Consider the following 18,081-nt stretch of genomic DNA (forward strand, 5'->3'; position numbering starts at 1 on the left):
GGAGTCTCCCATAGCTAAATACGAGGCTTGTATTTTTATCACTTTTTATTGCGAAATTTTGAACATTTTTGGGGGGACATGGACCGATATTGCCCATAATCTTCTAAATTTTTTTGGAGTGCAAGAACGAGTTTTCCAATACTTTATTTTTTTTGAAAATTTCCAAATTCATTCCAAATGGTGGAGGGTATTCAAAGTTCGGCCCGTCGAACTTACTACGTTTTTAACTTGTTACTTTCTACGTTTGCCGGCGCCGAGTTTCGAACAACATTCGGTTTATAATCGGACGGGCATACTCTCTGCCGACGTTACTCACTACTTGGTAATGGGAAAATGTGTTCTTTTGCTTGGTGTTTTTTTAAGGAATAACCCATCATTTGCAGGCTACTTTTTAGCGCTTTAATCGGGTCATGCAACTTCCAAATTTCTGCTATTATATATAAAGGGTATACAATATATGGCCTTATTAGATAAAAAAAACATTTCCCATTCGAATTGAGTGAATCGGCACTAGCATGTCAGATGGGTGGACTTGGTTAAATGCAGTGCAAATATTGCGGAAACGATTTCTATTCAAGTTTTGAAGTTAGAGAGGATACGACAAGAGTTAAGCACCCATGCAAATGGTTAATGTAGCAAATTGGGAAATTGCAGCTAACATCTTCGACGCACTTTACAACGATTTATGAGAAAGTATTCTCCTTTCTGCAATTCATATTTCTTGATTTTCCTTTTTAAGCCTCATACATCTCCCGTCCTCCACTACAAACTTTATTAGCATTTCATTAATGTTAGAACATTATTACTTTTCGAATATTTAATCGAATTTGTTATTAGAAAAAAAAAATACGCCCGTTACACACATTTCTACATCATCGCATATGTGCATTCTATTCTGCTGCTGTAATGCAATCGAAATGCAGCTCTTAATTGCTTGTCGCCGCGGCGCTATACCCTGTACTTTGTCTTTATAACGCAGCGCCGGTCTCGCGCTCGTGCTCTATAAATTGCTATCAATTTTTTTGTTTTGTTCGCTTGTTTCGTTGAATGTGTTTTTGTTGCTTTTCTTTCTGTTTCGCATTGTGAGGTGAATTAGTGTGTGTGTGTGTGTATGTAAGTTTGTGCCATAATCAGAGAACGATTTGCAAAGTGATGCGAAGGAAAATTTGCAATGAGAACAAAAGTGCATTTTGAAACTAAAGCGGCAACGTCATCGTCGTTCGCAGGATGGCTGGCTGGCTAGCTGGCTGGCTAGCTGGCCGACGAGCGGGGTGGCAATGGCTGATAAGTTTGTTCTTGGTGCTTTGCATTTCGCCGGTTTGTTGTCATTCGTGTGTGAAACGATGCAGCAGAAGCAGCAGTCAGTCCTCTTCGTGGCAGCAGAACAAACCCACATGAGTGGCCTATTCGCACACTAAATGCGCCATTGATTGACTGACTGACTGGCTTACTGACTGACAGCCATGGCAAAGCGAGAACGCGCGGTGTGCAGTGCAGTGTCGCGCCGTGCCGAGTCGGCTGTGTTGACTTTGCTTTTGCAAGAAGATAATGAGAACAGCAACAACAAACTGGCAAACAATCAGCTGCGCTCGTTCTACACTTTCGCTTTCAACGATTCGTCGTTGGATTGAAAGTGAAATTTGTTTAAACTGAAATTAATTATTCTCAGCAATGATTGTTGTTAGCATTTCAAATAAAATTTAATGTTGTTTTTGTTGCGTTTTTTGCATTGGACACGTTCTTGGTATGCACTCACATATCTCTAAATTCTTTTGTAGTTGAGTGTATTGGTTATTGTTTAGAATCCTCGTCCGTCCGCTCCCTTATTCGCTCGTTTATTCGTTCAGCAATGAAGAATACATGAGGCTAGTTTAATATTAATTGATGGGATGGATACCTTTTGCTATGGCAACATCTGCTCGTCCCATTATACTGCTGCCCACTTACATGTTCTAGCGCTCTCAGTGGCTCGCTCGTTCGCCTGCTTACACTCATCCATCACTCACTCTCTCTCTCTCTCTCGTACCTAGATAATATAACATTTACGTTGCTTCTCGCTGTGTTACGCTTCAATTTTTCATTTGTTTTGCAGATAACTGTTGCTTACGTAAATGATTTGTTGTTTTTGTTTTAGGCTGTCAAAAATTCTTGTTTTACTTGTTGCGCAATTTCAAATGATTATCATTTAGCCAAAAAAAAAAAAAAAAAACACCAAAACTGTCATGCCGTGGTAAATGGCTACATGTATGTACAGATGTTAACAACAAAGGGTATTTACAAATTTCAACAAATCTAAGGAAGTCAATTGAAGGATAGATGGGAGGATTATTATAACAATTTGCTGTTGCATTACAGGAAGAGGTAGGAAGGAGGTACAAATTACGCATATCCTTAACAATGTACCTAAGGGCGTATGAACTATGTTAATTACTGATATTTCATTGATCATACGCCCGACCCAGCAAAAAAACCCTTAGTTTTTGTTGTTGGACGCGCACACACAGTGCTGACGTTACTCATTACATGGAAACGATAAATGTAAGCTCTTTTCCTTTATATTTTTTTTGGAATTACCTATGTGTAAACCTTGGTGTTGGAAAGAGAGAACACGAATAAATTTAACGAAAGGATTCTAAAAATAGAACGACACGTTTTTTAAATTATTTTCATGGTTCTTGTTGGTAGTTTGGCAAATACTGACGTCCAATTACATTTTTATCTTAAAATAGGGGTTTATGATGTTGTTTTGTAAATAGTTGTAATGGTAGAAGTAGTAGTTGCGCCGTTCCTTTCTAAACACCTTCTTTACCGTTCAAAGTATATTCCCTAAAATTTTCCCTGAAATTCTTAATTACTTTTCTACGAATGTTTTTGACACCAGGCTCATTGTTACGAAGGTTATATCGCAAAATGTGCCTCATCGAAGTAGAAAGTTTAGATCCCATGCCAATTTTGACCAAATCGAGCTCTGCAGATTGACAGCCGACCTAGCAATGGATATCCGCGCGCCGTATGGCTAGGGAAACGAAACTTTCGTATTATTATTTCTACCCTGAACCCAGATTTGCTCTTTTCAAAAGGGAGCAAAAATGGCTCGCAAGCGGGATTGCTCGAAGAGTGGCAGTTTTATACGAAGTTTACTCTTCACTCTTTTGTTATGTGTGCGAGCGTTCCCGTTTGAAAAATTAAAGTGAATCGCTCGAATAAATAGAGATAGATAGAGAGAGAGAGAGAGTTCTAAGAGTGAAATAGGGTGGAAAAAATGTTTTGTTTGTTGATTTGTGTGCGTGTAAGAGCAAACCGTTTCTGAAGTTGCTGTGAACTTTGGAAAAGGGTGTGATCGTATACACAGTCAAAAAAGAAATATACATCCGAAGAAAAAGAGTGATAAGTAAGAGTAGAATCTGCTCGTTTTCGAACGAGTTTTGCTTCCGCTCTAAAACGCCCCTTATTCAAGTGAAACCGAAAAATTGTGTTCTTCTTTTTTTCTATTTCCAGGAGTGCTCCCGCTCGACTTGGAGTAAAGAGTGAAACTCTCTCTATCAGAAGTCTGTCTCTGTAAAACTTAAATCGAATTAGAAATGGCCCACTACACCTGAAACTTCCCCCATAAACGTTCAAAATTTTTAATAATCGTGAATGCTGAACTGAACGATATGTGTTTTTGGTTGCTTTAGATCCCAATTATTTTTAGAAGAAATTCATTTCAGGGCATTTTGTGGCATGAGTTCTTCGTGCAATGCACGATAACTTTCGAAGGGAGTTTCGAATCAGAGAGAAAGAGAGAGAGATTATCGCATTCGATATCAAAAGAAATTCGACAATTCAAAACCAGGTGACTGAATTTGGTATTCGAATTCGAGTAAAAATTTTTAGAGAAACCCATTTGTATGAACTACGTTTTCCTGTAGTTGAATCGAGTAAGCATTGAATTAAATGGCAGAAGCCGACAATTACTGAAATCCGATTTGGATTTCTTTGAAATTGGAGAGTGCAGTTCTAGTATCTAAAAATATCCTACGGTTCTATGTTGTGTCATGGATTCGAGGATTTAAAGGTCTTTAGGATCTGTTGCTCGGATCCTGAAATTGAATTGAATAGTGCATGTACAAAATACTTTGTACATACTTTTGAGTGCGATTGAGGCGCTGGGAAAATGTAGCAATAAAAGATAAATGTTCTAAAATTAAATATTTCCCAGCCGCCATAAAATATCACATGTGAAGAATTCGGTGATCTTGTGCGCTGACGCATACGATAATGTGAGAGATAATAAAGGTTATGACCCACACGCACATATATCGATGCGCTCAGTAGATGCACAAGACCACTTGAATGAGATGTTAAGCAGCCCTGCAATGTTCTCAATTCAGTATTAGAATAGATAAGAATAATTGTGTGGCTGCGACTAGGTTAAGTTAGATTAGTTTCAGTAGTACGTAAGAAACATATTCTTTAAATAAAATTAGAATTGAATCAACAGCCAATCCATTCGGTTGGTTTTCTCTTTTCATTCAGTGCATTTTCGAGATTTTTCTTAAGACGTCTTAACTTTACATATTTTTCAATATTTCTTGTACGCAGTGACAATGTTTACATTTTCCAAAATCTCTACTACTACAGTTTTTTATTATTTTCCCCTTGAATTCTTATAAATATTTTTTTTTTTATTCCCTAAACTTTTAAATAGAATTAACGAGTACTCGCTATCCCCTTCTTGAAAAATTCGAATACACACCCACATATTTTTCTGAAAAAAAAAAAAAAAAACAACAACAAACATATTTTGTCACTCACCTTTGTGAACGGCCATGAGAGGTCGATGATAATTTTGAAAATATCTACCCAACAACCCATGCCCTTGAAATTTCACATTTATGTTGTATAAATAAAACTACACACATAAATAAATTAATGTAAACAAAATGTTCCATAATGAGCTGTTCTCTGCTGCAGACAGACAGACTGGGCGATTGACGTGTTAACCACAACAGAATGTCAGAATTGAAATAAAGCCATGTAAAAATGTGTCTCGAGAACGCAAAAAAAAAAAATAGCGAAACAATGCCTATCTGTTTTTTATTCTATTTGCCCAGACTTACATGGGTCAGGTGACGGTATTGTAAACCACAGTTGGGGAAATATGTGGCTATGTGGAGGTACCCCACTTCATTCCACTCCAACTCCAACTGAATTGCAATGACAATATTTTCTGTTCGATCTAACAAATGTTGTGTTTTATTGGTTAAATGTGTTTGTTTAGACAATGTGTATTTAAATGTTTGTTCGTGTTATTGTTGTTGTTGTTTTTGGGTTTTGGTTTTTTTTTTAATTAAACATATGGCAACAACAAACAAAAACATTCGCAGCCGCCACAGCAACAATATCAACCGTAACCGTATCAATGAACCTGTAAATGTAACAATCAATTAACTTTAAAATAAATGAGAATATGTTACCGTGCTGCTGCTGTTGTTGTTATTATTGTTGTTGTCGGTGTTCTTATTGTTGTACTAACGCCAACACAATCTGTACATTTCACATATTTTGCCGACATAAACAACCATAGCAGCATTGAACACTGCCTGGTGCTGCTGCTGTTTCTGCTGCTTCTGCTGCCTTTATGTAAGTAATTAAGTTACACATGTTGGTGTGTCTGTGTGTGTGTGTGTGCGCACCATGCCGTCCGTTATGGTGATGTTGTATTACAGTATCTATGGATTTACAACAAGTGTAATACTTTGTTTTGTTATTTTTATTTTTCACACTCAGCAAACAGCAACAATAACAACAACAACAGTTCATTGAACTCTGACAGTGATAACAACAAAATGTCTAGCACTTGTAAAGCTAATACATGAGTACCACTAGCTATAGCTAAATACTATGTGGCCAGCGCCAACAACAGCAACAACAACAACATTAACAACATATTGTAACATAGATATGTGAAAGCGAACAGAGCGAAAAAATGAACTTTTTTTTGGGAATAGAAACGTCCAACAGCGTTGTTCATAAACTATTAACAATAAAAATCGTTCGCACTTACATCATTTCTAACACTCATAGGCATCAGGTTAATAATTTGAGCAATATTGTTTATTATAAAATGTTATTTGTTTACTTTTTAAATTACAAATTTTTTTTTTAAAAAAATTTCCATTCGCAAAGAAAATGAAGAATAAAAAAACGGGTGTTTGGAATTCTTTTTGATTTTAAGTCACTTAATTGTTTATATCCCAGAATCCATGTTATGGAGTTCTTGTCCAGCAACCCAGTTAAGCTACCAAAGAAAAAGTTTTTTTAAATTTACATATAATTTTTTGGCTGTACAGTTAAATACAGGGTGAGATAAAAAACTGCAACAAAATCAAACGTCATAATTTTTACACTTATTTTAATAGAACAGTGTTGGCATGTTTGTTCGGGATACCATAGTATTTTGTTTTTGCAAAATGGTCAGGCTTAATCCCTTTATTGTAGTTTTTATAAAAACAACGTTTGTTTATTAGTGGAGAACGATGGTAATGTTTACCAGTGGGTAAGGCAGGGAATACCTAGGTTTCGGAAAGAACCACCAATCCTCATCAGTTCCCTTGTTTTTTTGTCTGTGATATTTTACAATATGTTTAGATTTGTTCGAATTTGTGACCTTTGGCACGAATTATGGCCTTAAAAAGGCCTATGAAACCGTCACACGCTGTCCGAATATTGATCTGCGGTATTTTGGCGCATTCCCGGCGAAGCGCTTACTTGAGGTATTCGACACTTTGGTACCTTTTTGGTGCCAACCTTGCTTTCCAAAATACACCAGACACAATAGTCCAACGGATGGTATCCGGAAATTTTAGCGGCCATTGTGCGCTGGTTGCAGTGTATGTTCGTGAAGTTTTTTTGAATTTCAATGGCTTTACCCCGAGCTTATTTTTAATATTTGCGAATGGAGTATTCCGATATGTTTAGCTCACGAGCCATTTTTCGGCCACTGCGACGCGGGTTTCGATCAAGTCGCTTCTTGATTTTTCGAACCATTTGTGCTGATGTTGCTGTTTTCTTCCGTCCACTTCCTTGACGTCGGGCTACGCTACCAGAATCACGGCAACGAGCGATGGTACGAGACACAAAAGATTTATTCACATTTAAATGCTGAAGTGCTCTAACTATAGCCGCCTGTGGTTTTCCAGCCAAATATAAAGAAATCACACTATCTCGCTTGAATACCATCACTAATAACTTTTTTTCTGGAAAATTCTGATCAAAATGCTTTTGGACGCTTGTAAACAATATAATCAGCTGTCACTGGAATAATTGTAACATCTGGGGGCCGAGTGACTTAGAAATGACATGGATATTATTATTTAAAATTTGGTTACTTCGAATTAATTTTACCACGGATATATCCATAGTATACCATAAGGCTCGTTATGTTTGTATAATCCACATGGCGTGTGTTAACTTTTGTCCCCCACTGTTACTGCGTCATAGTCTAGAATTATTACAACAAATAGAATTGTTCGCACGTAAACAAATACGCCAACATTGTAAATATGCCTTAAATAAATAACGGCAAAAGCCAAAAAGTCCAAAAACAACAACAGCATATGATTAAAACAAATAACGGACAATTGTGTAACGCTTAAATGTAAAAATAAGCGAAACAACATCATTCACGTGCGTCGCACTGTTCGTGGTCATGTCATCAGTTTGATTTGACAGTGACAACTGTTTGGACAACAAAAACTTTATAGCTACCATGACAGACAAAAACACAGGTACAATAAACATCCTAGGCCCAAAAGAGGCTGGACCATATGTCTGCCAATCGGAAAAAAATGAATTGTGGTGCGGTGGGTGGAGGTTGATAGCGGCGGTTCTTGATTATTTTGTCAGTTTCAAAAACATATTTGCCATTAAGACATTTGATTATCTGCAAATGTTACAACACCAAGTACACACACACATACACACGCACATGTATGTTTATTGTAATTTCGAATTCAAAGTCATGGCCTCACACATCATTCGTTCGTTGGGGACAAAAAGGGAGGAAAACAAAATATTTGCTTAGCGTTTTCGTTTCGCTTTCGGTTGTTTTTTTTTTTTTTTTGTTTTTGGGCAAAACATTAGTCAAGAATTCTTATCGCCTCACTAAACAACGCTGTTATCGTTAAGTGTTTGTAAAGTTCATAAATGTATTAGTCGACTAAAGTAAATATGTTTGTATGTGCATATGTATGTATATACATATGTATGTTTGTATGTATGTATGTTGGGGTGTATATCTAGGCATGCATGCTTAGATATTTAGGCATGGCAATAGGTGGGTGGGTGTGTGCGTATTTTTTGTTGGGATTTGCTGTTTTTTTTTTTTTTTTTTTGTTTTAGTGAACGATAAGAGTTTGGTTCATAGCTCACAAGTTGAAGGTCAATTTAACAAAAAAAAAAAAAAAAACGAATATATAAAATATCGATGGGAGACTAAAAGTTGTGGAAAAAATTCCCTTACATTGATTACATAAGTGTAAGATCTATGATAATAATTGGAAATAAAATTAAGATTCTAAATTTAAAGACACATCACGGGTTTCATAACCATAGGGTTTGATGTTGAATTAGATGAAGTACAAAAATTGTATACTTCCGTCCGCAATATCTGTTACATCAAACATATTTCTACATTTTCTAAAAATTTGCACATATCTCATATAAAGTACAGGATGTAGTCGATATAGTCCAAATCTGGCACGTTGTAATGTTTATATCAGTCTTAGGTCAGATACGAGTTGGTCTTTATTGGCCAACTGCTTCGTGTCAGCAGTTTGAATAATTATAACTACCGGCTATTCGACTTTGAAGGGGATAGGGTTTCGTAAATGTAGTTCCACTATTTGGCAAAGGCCCTTTAAGAGTTCAGGGCGATTTAAAAGTTTCAGTGGGGAATTAACCTTTACTCTACATTTTGGGTTCTTTTTGCAATTTTTTCTAAATGCAGGGAGAGATGGAAAAACTGCAACCATCTTCAGACTACTGTCATTACTAAGCCACTCGTCTAATAGCTGTTAAAATTATTCCAGTGACAGCTTATTATATTGTTTACAATCGTACAAAATCAATTTTCCATAAAAAAAGTTATTCGTGATGGAATTCAAGCGTGATAGTGTGATGTTTTTTATATTTGGCTGGAAAACCACAAGTGGCTATCGTTAGAGCACTCCAGCATTTAAATGTGAATAAATCTTTTGTGTCTCTTAACATCGCTCGTTACCCTGATACTGGTAGCGTAGCCGGACGGCAAGGAAGTGAACGAAAGAAAACAGCATCAACAGCAGAAATGGTTCGAAAAGTAAAGAAGCGACTTGATCGAAACCCGCGTCGCAGTGGCCGAAAAATGGCTCGTGAGCTGAACATATCGCAACATTCCATTCGGCAAATATTGAAAAATGAGCTCGGGGTAAAGCCATTGAAATTCCTAAAAGTACAAGAACTTACACCGCAACAGAAAGAAAATAGACTCAAAAGAGCTAAAGAGTTGCTTCACTTGGCCGGAAGTTGCGAACTGCTGAATTTGGTTTTCTCCCGCAGTTTGTAAAAAAACAAAATGATCGAGATTACTTGCTAAAGAGGTCAGCTGAAGATGTGCACCTTCGGATGGCCACCAGAACTCAATCGCCGGCCATGGTGATGGTTGGGCCGCCATAACAGCTGAGGTCGCTCTCCGTTCGTATTAATCGATTAATGACATCAGAATGAATGCCGAATATTATGACGAAAATATTCTGGAGGGTGGAGGGCGCAAACAATTTGGCCGCAGACCTTGGACATTCCAACAGGACTAAGCACGCGCCACCAAAGAATGGTTACAAAATGAGGCACTTCGCTTCATTTCTAGCGCACAATGGCCACTAAAATCTCCGGATACAAACCCGTTGGACTATCGTGCCTGGAGTATTTTGAAAAGCAAGGTTTGCACAAAAAAAATACCAAAGTGTCGATCACCTCAAGCAAGCGCTTCGCCGGGAATGGACCAAAATACCGCAGAGCAACATTTGGCCGTTTGAAGGCCATAATTTGTGCCAAAGGTGACCAATTCGAACAAATCTTAACCTATTCTAAAATTTGATGCTATTTTCGACATTTTTTGCTTTCATTCAATAAAATTTAAAAAAAAAGTAAATATGTATGGCCTTTGACTTTGTAGTTTTTTATCTCACCCTGTATGTCTTTGTTAATACCTACAATGCGGAATTCACATTCGCGTATTCATTTGTGTTTTTTAAGATCGTAATCAAAAAATTCAACAGAATGGGAGACAATTTGTTTTTACAATTCCTCAGAGAAAAAAAATCTTCCAAATAATTCAAAATTAGTGTAAAAAGCCCATATTATTCTAACCTTCATTTTGCATTGACGTATTTTAGTGGATTGAATTTTATGTAGAACGAATACCAAATCTTGAATCTCCTAGACATAGGTCTATTTTCTTTAGTTAATATTTAATTTATTGGCATTAATAGTTTTAAATTACATGGCGGGTATGAGGCCTTCACTTTGTTTTGAACCTTTTTTTTTACCGCAAATATTTCTTTGTCTAAAATTGTTACCAATAAATTGCACGAAGAATAAACTTCTCCTAATTACAATTTCGTTGAAAATAAAATTTCTTGGTTTTCGTTTTTTTTTATTTAAAGAGTTTTATTACTTTCCTTTAATTACTTGGCGAAACCTAAAACGCTTACATTCAACTGTAGCTTACCTTGCTGAACAAAAAAAAAAGAAAAGAAAAAAAAATTAACAAGAAACAATCAATGGAGAATGTAACTAAAGAAAAACAAGCATGGAAATGACCTTGTGGTTAAATTATCAATTTACATTCGGGTGAAAAAGAAACTTATAAAATCTCGGCAAAAATATTTTTTTATAAATATATATTTGTTTATATTAATTCTGTTTCAATCCAAATTTGAAAATATTTTATTTAACATTTTCAAATTCATAAATAATTTTCTTATATAAAAATATATTTAAAAAATAATATGCATTTACATAGATTATTTGTCTTTTTGTTTTGCCCTACCGAACGACGTGTGTACGTGTCACAGACCACATAGTACAGCTAGATATATATGTATGGATTTTGGTAAAATTAAAAATCATACCCTAGTTACTTAAAAATATTTCCGAATGACACTGAAATTATTATTCCGATCGTATCTAATCGAATGTTGTTAGTAACGGTAAATCTACTTGCAGTTCATTTCTATACTGGGCAAAATTTCAAAAAGAACTTTGATCTATAAAAACAATCTATTGTTACACTTTAGCAGATAGATGAGCACATTCCATCAAACAAACATGTACACTCCAAGAGACCCCCGCCCCTCGTTACCTCCGCCCGCTACGTTGGCCACCACCTTCTATCTGAGAATTGTTAGTGTTCTAATCGAGATAACGATTCGTTGTGTTTAGTGCCGTGCCGTGTATGAGTGAGTGTTGGTGAGTTTGTTTACGAACGCGTAATAAATTCTCGCTGTAGAATGTTAGAATAATATTTGTATGTAGCGTGTGCATGTGTGCCTGATTGTAGGGTAAATATAATTGAAAGCGAAAGTAATGCTTGATAAGAAAGTGCAATAGAAAATGCGAGTGTAAACAACAACATTGCTGTTGCTGTTGTTGTTGCTCACGTTAAATTCTCTGCTCACCAGTCGTCGTCGTCTACTGGAAACAAAGTATTTACAACATGCGCTGTTGGGACAAGTATTGGAAATAGTTTGTTTTTTTTTTTTTGAAAAATGCATTTTCTTTCCAGTGTTGAATTTTTAGAAAGAACTCAATCAGCAATCTGGACAAACTGAAGATATGAAAATTTATTCATTTCAAAGAAACAATTTCCAAAAATATTCATCGAAAAATACCGCTCAAATGAAAACCTTTATATGGGGGCTATACTAAGACCTGGATCTGCATAGAAAATTTTCTGTCATAGCTTGTAGTACCTATTAGGAACTTCAAATACGAAATTTGACGAAATTCCGATGAATAATGTCGAGAAAATCCTTGAAATACCGAATATCTCGAGGTAGCGTTATATGGGTGCTATACTGAAACGTAGACCTAAATTCGATATCGTGGACCTATATGGAAAATTTTCTTTCGGGGGGTAAAGTACTCACAGAGAACTCCTTGTGAATAACATCATCAAAATACCGAATATCGAGAGGTACCGTTATATGGGGGATATACGATATCGTGGACCTATATAGACAATTCTCTTCCAGGGAGTAAAGTTCCAAGAAAGAACTCCTCGTGTAGAATTTCAGACGATTCCATTAAAAATGTGCCTAAACTCATCAACATACCAAATACCGTTATATGGGTGCCATTCGATATCGTGGAAAATTATTGCTTTCTTCGAAAATGGCGCTGAGACTTCAAAGAGTAGGGCCTGTGTAAGACTGAGAAATTAATATTTAATTGTTTGTCTTACTTTCGAGTTTGTTCAGATTAAGGCAGTACATGTTTAATTGTTATACCCTCCACCATACATAGTATGGTTCCGTTTGTAACTCATCAAAATAATAGTTTTCGACCCAACAAAGTATATATATTCTTCATCAGCGTAAAATTCTAAGACGATTTAGCCCTGTCTGTCCATCTGTTTTAAGCACGCTGCAGTCTAAAGGAATTAAGATAAGAATTTTGCGCAGATCACTCTTTTGTCTGCAGGCAGGCCATGTTCGAAGATGGGGTATATCGGTCCACGATATCGTATAGCCTCCATATAACGGTACCCTTCGATATTCGGTATCTTGATGATTTTAGCCACATTTTTCAACGGAATTTTCTGATAATCCACACAAGGAGTTCCTTGTGGGTACTTTATCCCTTGGAAGAGAATTATCTATATAGGTCCACGATATTTTATAGACTCCATATAACGGTACCCCCCGATATTCGGTATTTTGAAGATTTTAGCCATATTTTCAAATGGCATTGTCTGAAAATCCACACAGGGAGTTCTTTGTGAACACTTTAACCCCTGAAAGGTAATTGCCTATATAGGTCCACAATATGTTACCATATATCGGCACCTTCCGATATTAGATATTTTAAAGATTTTAACAGAGCTTTTAATGGATTTTATTTTTTGAAAATTTTCTAAATCGTTCCAAACGGTGGAGGGTATTCAAAGTTCGGCCCGGCCGAACTTACTGCTTTTTTACTTGATTTTTGTTCAAATAATCTTGAAATTTTGCTACACTACAATTTAATCCGGGTGATTTCAAATATGTAAATAGACACATTCGCATTTTCCAAAAAAAAAAAAATGTTTTACAAAGTAGAACTGTCCATTTCTCCCTCTCTCTGATGTTCGTGTCATTTTTATTGCCATCACATGACACATTATCAAAACTATTGTAAAATCAAATAATGAATAATTTAATAATTTGTTTTTCTTCTTCAATTAACACATTTCATCTTTTCACGATTACTGTTGTTGTTGTTGTTCGATTACGTATGACAGAATTGTTTATGTCAATCTTGAGCAGCATTCAAAACGAATAAAATTAAAATACGAAAAATAATTAGAATTATGGTATTGCTCTTGTTGTTGGTCTTGTTCAATTGTCTTACATTTCGCATATGATGGGGATTATGAAACCAATAAAGGCTAAGACGTTGTTATTGTTGTTATTATTATTGTTTGTCAATAAACATGTAGATTTAAGTAATCAAATTTGAATTTCACCCTCATATTGCGCACATCTACATATGTATGAACACATATGTGTTGTGTCCACACGCACACACGCACACAATTTTATTTTGCATAAATTTGTGTTTGTACTTCACAGGTGGAAAACGGCCGGAGGCCTTTTCTGGAAAATGGAAATTAAAATATTAAAATATAAAGCTCATCAAATAACAGCCAACAAATGCAAGTCTATTGTTGTTGTTGTTGAAATAATTCAAAAGCTTAGAAAACATTTGCCACTTATTTTAAGTTTTAATAAAAGCCCATTTATGGGGAGATATGTTTTGTTAAGACTCCAATTGGTGGGGCCTCTTAGGTGTTGCCTAGACTCGATTTTGTTAAAATACCTGCCTCCGGTGAACAAATGAAAATCTCCAATATTCGAAACATATTCATAACACAGATGCAAATAAGCCTTTAACACATATCGAATTGAAAGCAACTAACAAACATACATACATACACATGTACACAACAGATAATATTGTTTATGGTCACGTGTGTTTAATTATAACATGTTACAATTGCAGTTGTTGTTGTCATGTTTCAGGTGAACTATTGCATTTGTGTGTGTGGGCGTGGACGTGCTACAGAGGGGCGGGGGACATATTTGCATCCATTAATAATAAAGTATGCGGCACTTGTAAGAAACACATACTCACGCATTAGGAGAGCGTGTGTGTGTGTGCGTGTGTGTGAGCTGTAGTCATTATTTGTTTATATTAACTGTTTTGATTTCAAATTATCAGAATGGAATTGAAATCAAAACACATTAGCTAGCACACAGAGACTCGCTCGTGCTTAAGCACTGATTCAAACACGCACACACACAGACACAGACAGAGACAGACACAGTCACACACATTTATGGTCATGAAATTCCAATAAAATTGTAAATTTTAATTTATAACGATAGGTATCATCATTAAATTCAATACAAACTAATTTACACAAAATGCAGTAAACCAAATGTGCGTAAACATGTGGTCCTTCCAACACACGCACCCACACAATTGCACAACGGTACGTACATATACAGGCGGGCAGGCAGAGAAGGCAGTGTGGCACCAAAATGCCACTTTGCACGCACACAAATTGCACTGCACTGCACTGACTGGAAATACAGTGTATCAATAAATTATTTAAACAAATATTTTAATTGAATGGATTTTGGGATTATTTAATTGCTATGGATATAAACCTACCTATATGAGTACATGATATTTGTAAGTAATAAATAGATCTGCTGGTTTTGGGGATAGCTCAGGTAGATGTGAGAAAATCTATAAATTTGCTAGATATATGATTGACTCTTGTAATAGATTTAAAATCTTTCTTTACTTTTGCATTACCAGTGGGTTGCAAAATTATAAAGCAAAAGAAAATTTTATCCTCATAACACAGTATAGGATAAAGGCTCCGTGCCGCCGATGCACTGTGATTCCACATGCATGGGAAGGTGTGAAAAACAAGATTTCAATATAATTAATCGATCTGATTTTTAATTAGAATAGCTTCTTAATGATTAAAAACAAGTAAAAAAGCTGTAAGTTCGGCCGGGTCGATCTTTGAAAAATCTCCACCATTTGAAACGATTTTGGAAATTATCAAAAAATAAATAAATAAATAAAATCCGTTAAAAATTTTGCTAAAATCTTAAAAATACCGAATGTAAACCTTTTATTAGGGTCTATACGACGACGTGGACCTGTATAGGCAACTTTTGCATTAACCATTACAATATTCAAATGCGAAACTTGAAAAAATTTTGTTGAATAATCTCGCTAAAATCATCAAAATTCCGAATATAGGGAGGTACCGTTATACGAGGGGCTATACGAAGACGTGGGCCTGCACAGACAATTTTCTGTCATAGGCTCAATCAATTACGAACTTCAAATACCAAATTTGAAACAATTTCGTTGAGTAATATCGCTTAAATCATTAAAATACCGAAAAAAGGGAGGTACCATTATATGGGGGCTATACCAGGACGTGGACCTATATATCCCATTTTCAATACCAAAAGTTCTGCAGACATAACACACATTTTGAGTAAAATTTTATCAACTTACTTAATTTCGTTCGGAAGTTAGAGTGATTTCTACAGACTGACAGACGGATAGACGTACGGACATCGATAAATCTACATAGAATTTTCTGCTAATCAGGAATATATATACTTTATGGGGTCTAAAATGCCTCGTCCACAAGAGACAACATTTTGAATCAGGATTACATTACCGAAATAAAAAATGCATCGCGATTTTCTCCTTATTTCATTTTTTTTTTTAATATTCGTATACGGATCCAGTCTAAAGCTTGAATATTTCTGCCCACGCTTTTTTGGTAACTCCCCAAAAATAATTATAAACAAGTAAGCAAAGGCTATAGTCGTGCGGGGTCGACCATGTGATACCCTACAATACTACAATATGTTCGAAGTCCCCTTATATCCAAATCCATTTTGGAAGATTTCGTTTTTGAAATAATGTCAAAGAGCCCCGCCCAGAGGTTACCCTTAGTTTTTTGGACACGGAGAATTTGGCAAAAGTTGTGAAAGTTGTGGTTCATTTTACAGCCACCATTGGAGTACATGGTCATCCAAAATGCAAGACTTCTTCCCTATCCTCTCTTCCGATGCGAAATTCCGTGTAGATTAGTTTCAATTGTGGCCTATAGAACGACTACAAAATTAGAAAAAAATAAAAATTTTTTAGTCCATTTGCACCTCTAAATGTACATCTTAAGAACAATAGGCTTTAATTCTGACCCTAACCCCCATGCCAAATTTCGTGAGGATCTGACGATAAATACGACATGCATATAATACCCTCAAAACGTAGTGTTGAAGGGTGTAAACATTTAGAAAATTTACAATTCAAAATTGCAACTCAAATTGAAAAAACCGCATGCGATAAAAAATATGACAAGAGTTGAAAAAAATGGAACAAAAAATATTCACTTTTTTATTGGTATATTTTTCCGCGATTTTCTTAAATTTTCTGCTTTTCTGGCAAAAGACCATTCCGAATTGATGGGAATTGTGGAAATCGGCCCAGCGTTTCTTGATTTATAAGCAGAATAAATAAGATCAATTCTTTTACATATATATTACCCATACCCATTTTGTTACATATCCGATTCCTTGGCTATTAGCATCACTGTAATGGTCAGAAGTGATCTTTTAATGTATTTGTGATTTGGCTGGGGTTGAAAATATTTGCGGTTTAGTGGAAATTTTTCTATTTTCTTATATAAAAGTTAGAGTCTGTTTTACCCGCTAAATATTGTCCGATGGCACCTAAACACTAACTCGCGTCGATTGGTTCATGAATGTGACCTATAGGGCAACTGCAAAATCAGGAAAATCCATTTGAACCCCTAAATATCGTGCGATCATCTCCAAAAACAATAGGGTTCTATTTTGACCATAACCCCACCTCCATTTTAAATTTCGTGAGGATCGGTTCATAATTCAACATGGACAGACGGACGGACGGACATACATAGCTAGATCGACTCATCTCGGCGAGATAGGAAGATCCATATATACTTTCCTATGTGGGAAACCAATATTTCGAGGTGTTACATAATTTTTGGCCCAATCAAACTTATAATACCCCCAACACATAGTGTTGTAGGGTATAAAAATAACTGAATCAATATTTTAGTTTGATCTTTGCTCATCGTAATATTTGGATCTCACTAAATTCCTGTACGAAAATAGACAAGTAGCCAAGATTTTCAATAAACACAACTCTCACAATAAAGAGCGTTAACCAACTGAACTGACCAGAAGACCAAAAAAAAATGTTCAACGAACTCGTCTCTGTCGAGACCACGTGTCATGCACGTCAAGCCTTTCTATTTTGGTCTAGAAACTTGTGATCTCCAACTCATGGTAATGTTCACGATCCACAGTTACAATACAATTCGAAGCATCTTTGAAGAAGTACAATCCAATTGGCATTGGTAGCTCTCACAATGCTTCTGGGTGATATTTACTCTAAAATCGATCATTTTGCGCTGAACACAAGAAGCGCGCGATGAACTCTCTTAACAAAGCATCAAGCGATGCTGGTTTGCAATTCATGATTAAATTATAGACAAAACTAAAGATGTTTGACAGTGAAACAAAGTACAAATGTGCATGATATCTTTAAACCAGTGTTACCAAAAAAAAAAAATAATAGCTAAAAATTAACCTTTATAAAAAATGATGTTCTGATTTGTTATCAAACTTAGGACTTTGCGAAGTTAATACCAAAATGAAATAAATTGCAATGATGGGATCTTTCCCTTGTTCTTACTTCGAAGTCTTT

General features: G+C 35.8%; 1 protein-coding gene across 18 annotated transcripts in view; it reads left to right on the forward strand.

Annotated features, from left to right (window-relative positions):
* Positions 1–18,081, forward strand: part of LOC101897473 (sex determination protein fruitless) — a 617,438-nt gene that overhangs the window by 565,152 nt on the left and 34,205 nt on the right. The gene's annotated exons all lie outside the window — the stretch shown is intronic.

Source organism: Musca domestica, unplaced genomic scaffold (assembly GCF_030504385.1).
Source record: "Musca domestica strain aabys unplaced genomic scaffold, Musca_domestica.polishedcontigs.V.1.1 4, whole genome shotgun sequence".
In the NCBI taxonomy this organism is placed as follows: domain Eukaryota; kingdom Metazoa; phylum Arthropoda; class Insecta; order Diptera; family Muscidae; genus Musca; species Musca domestica.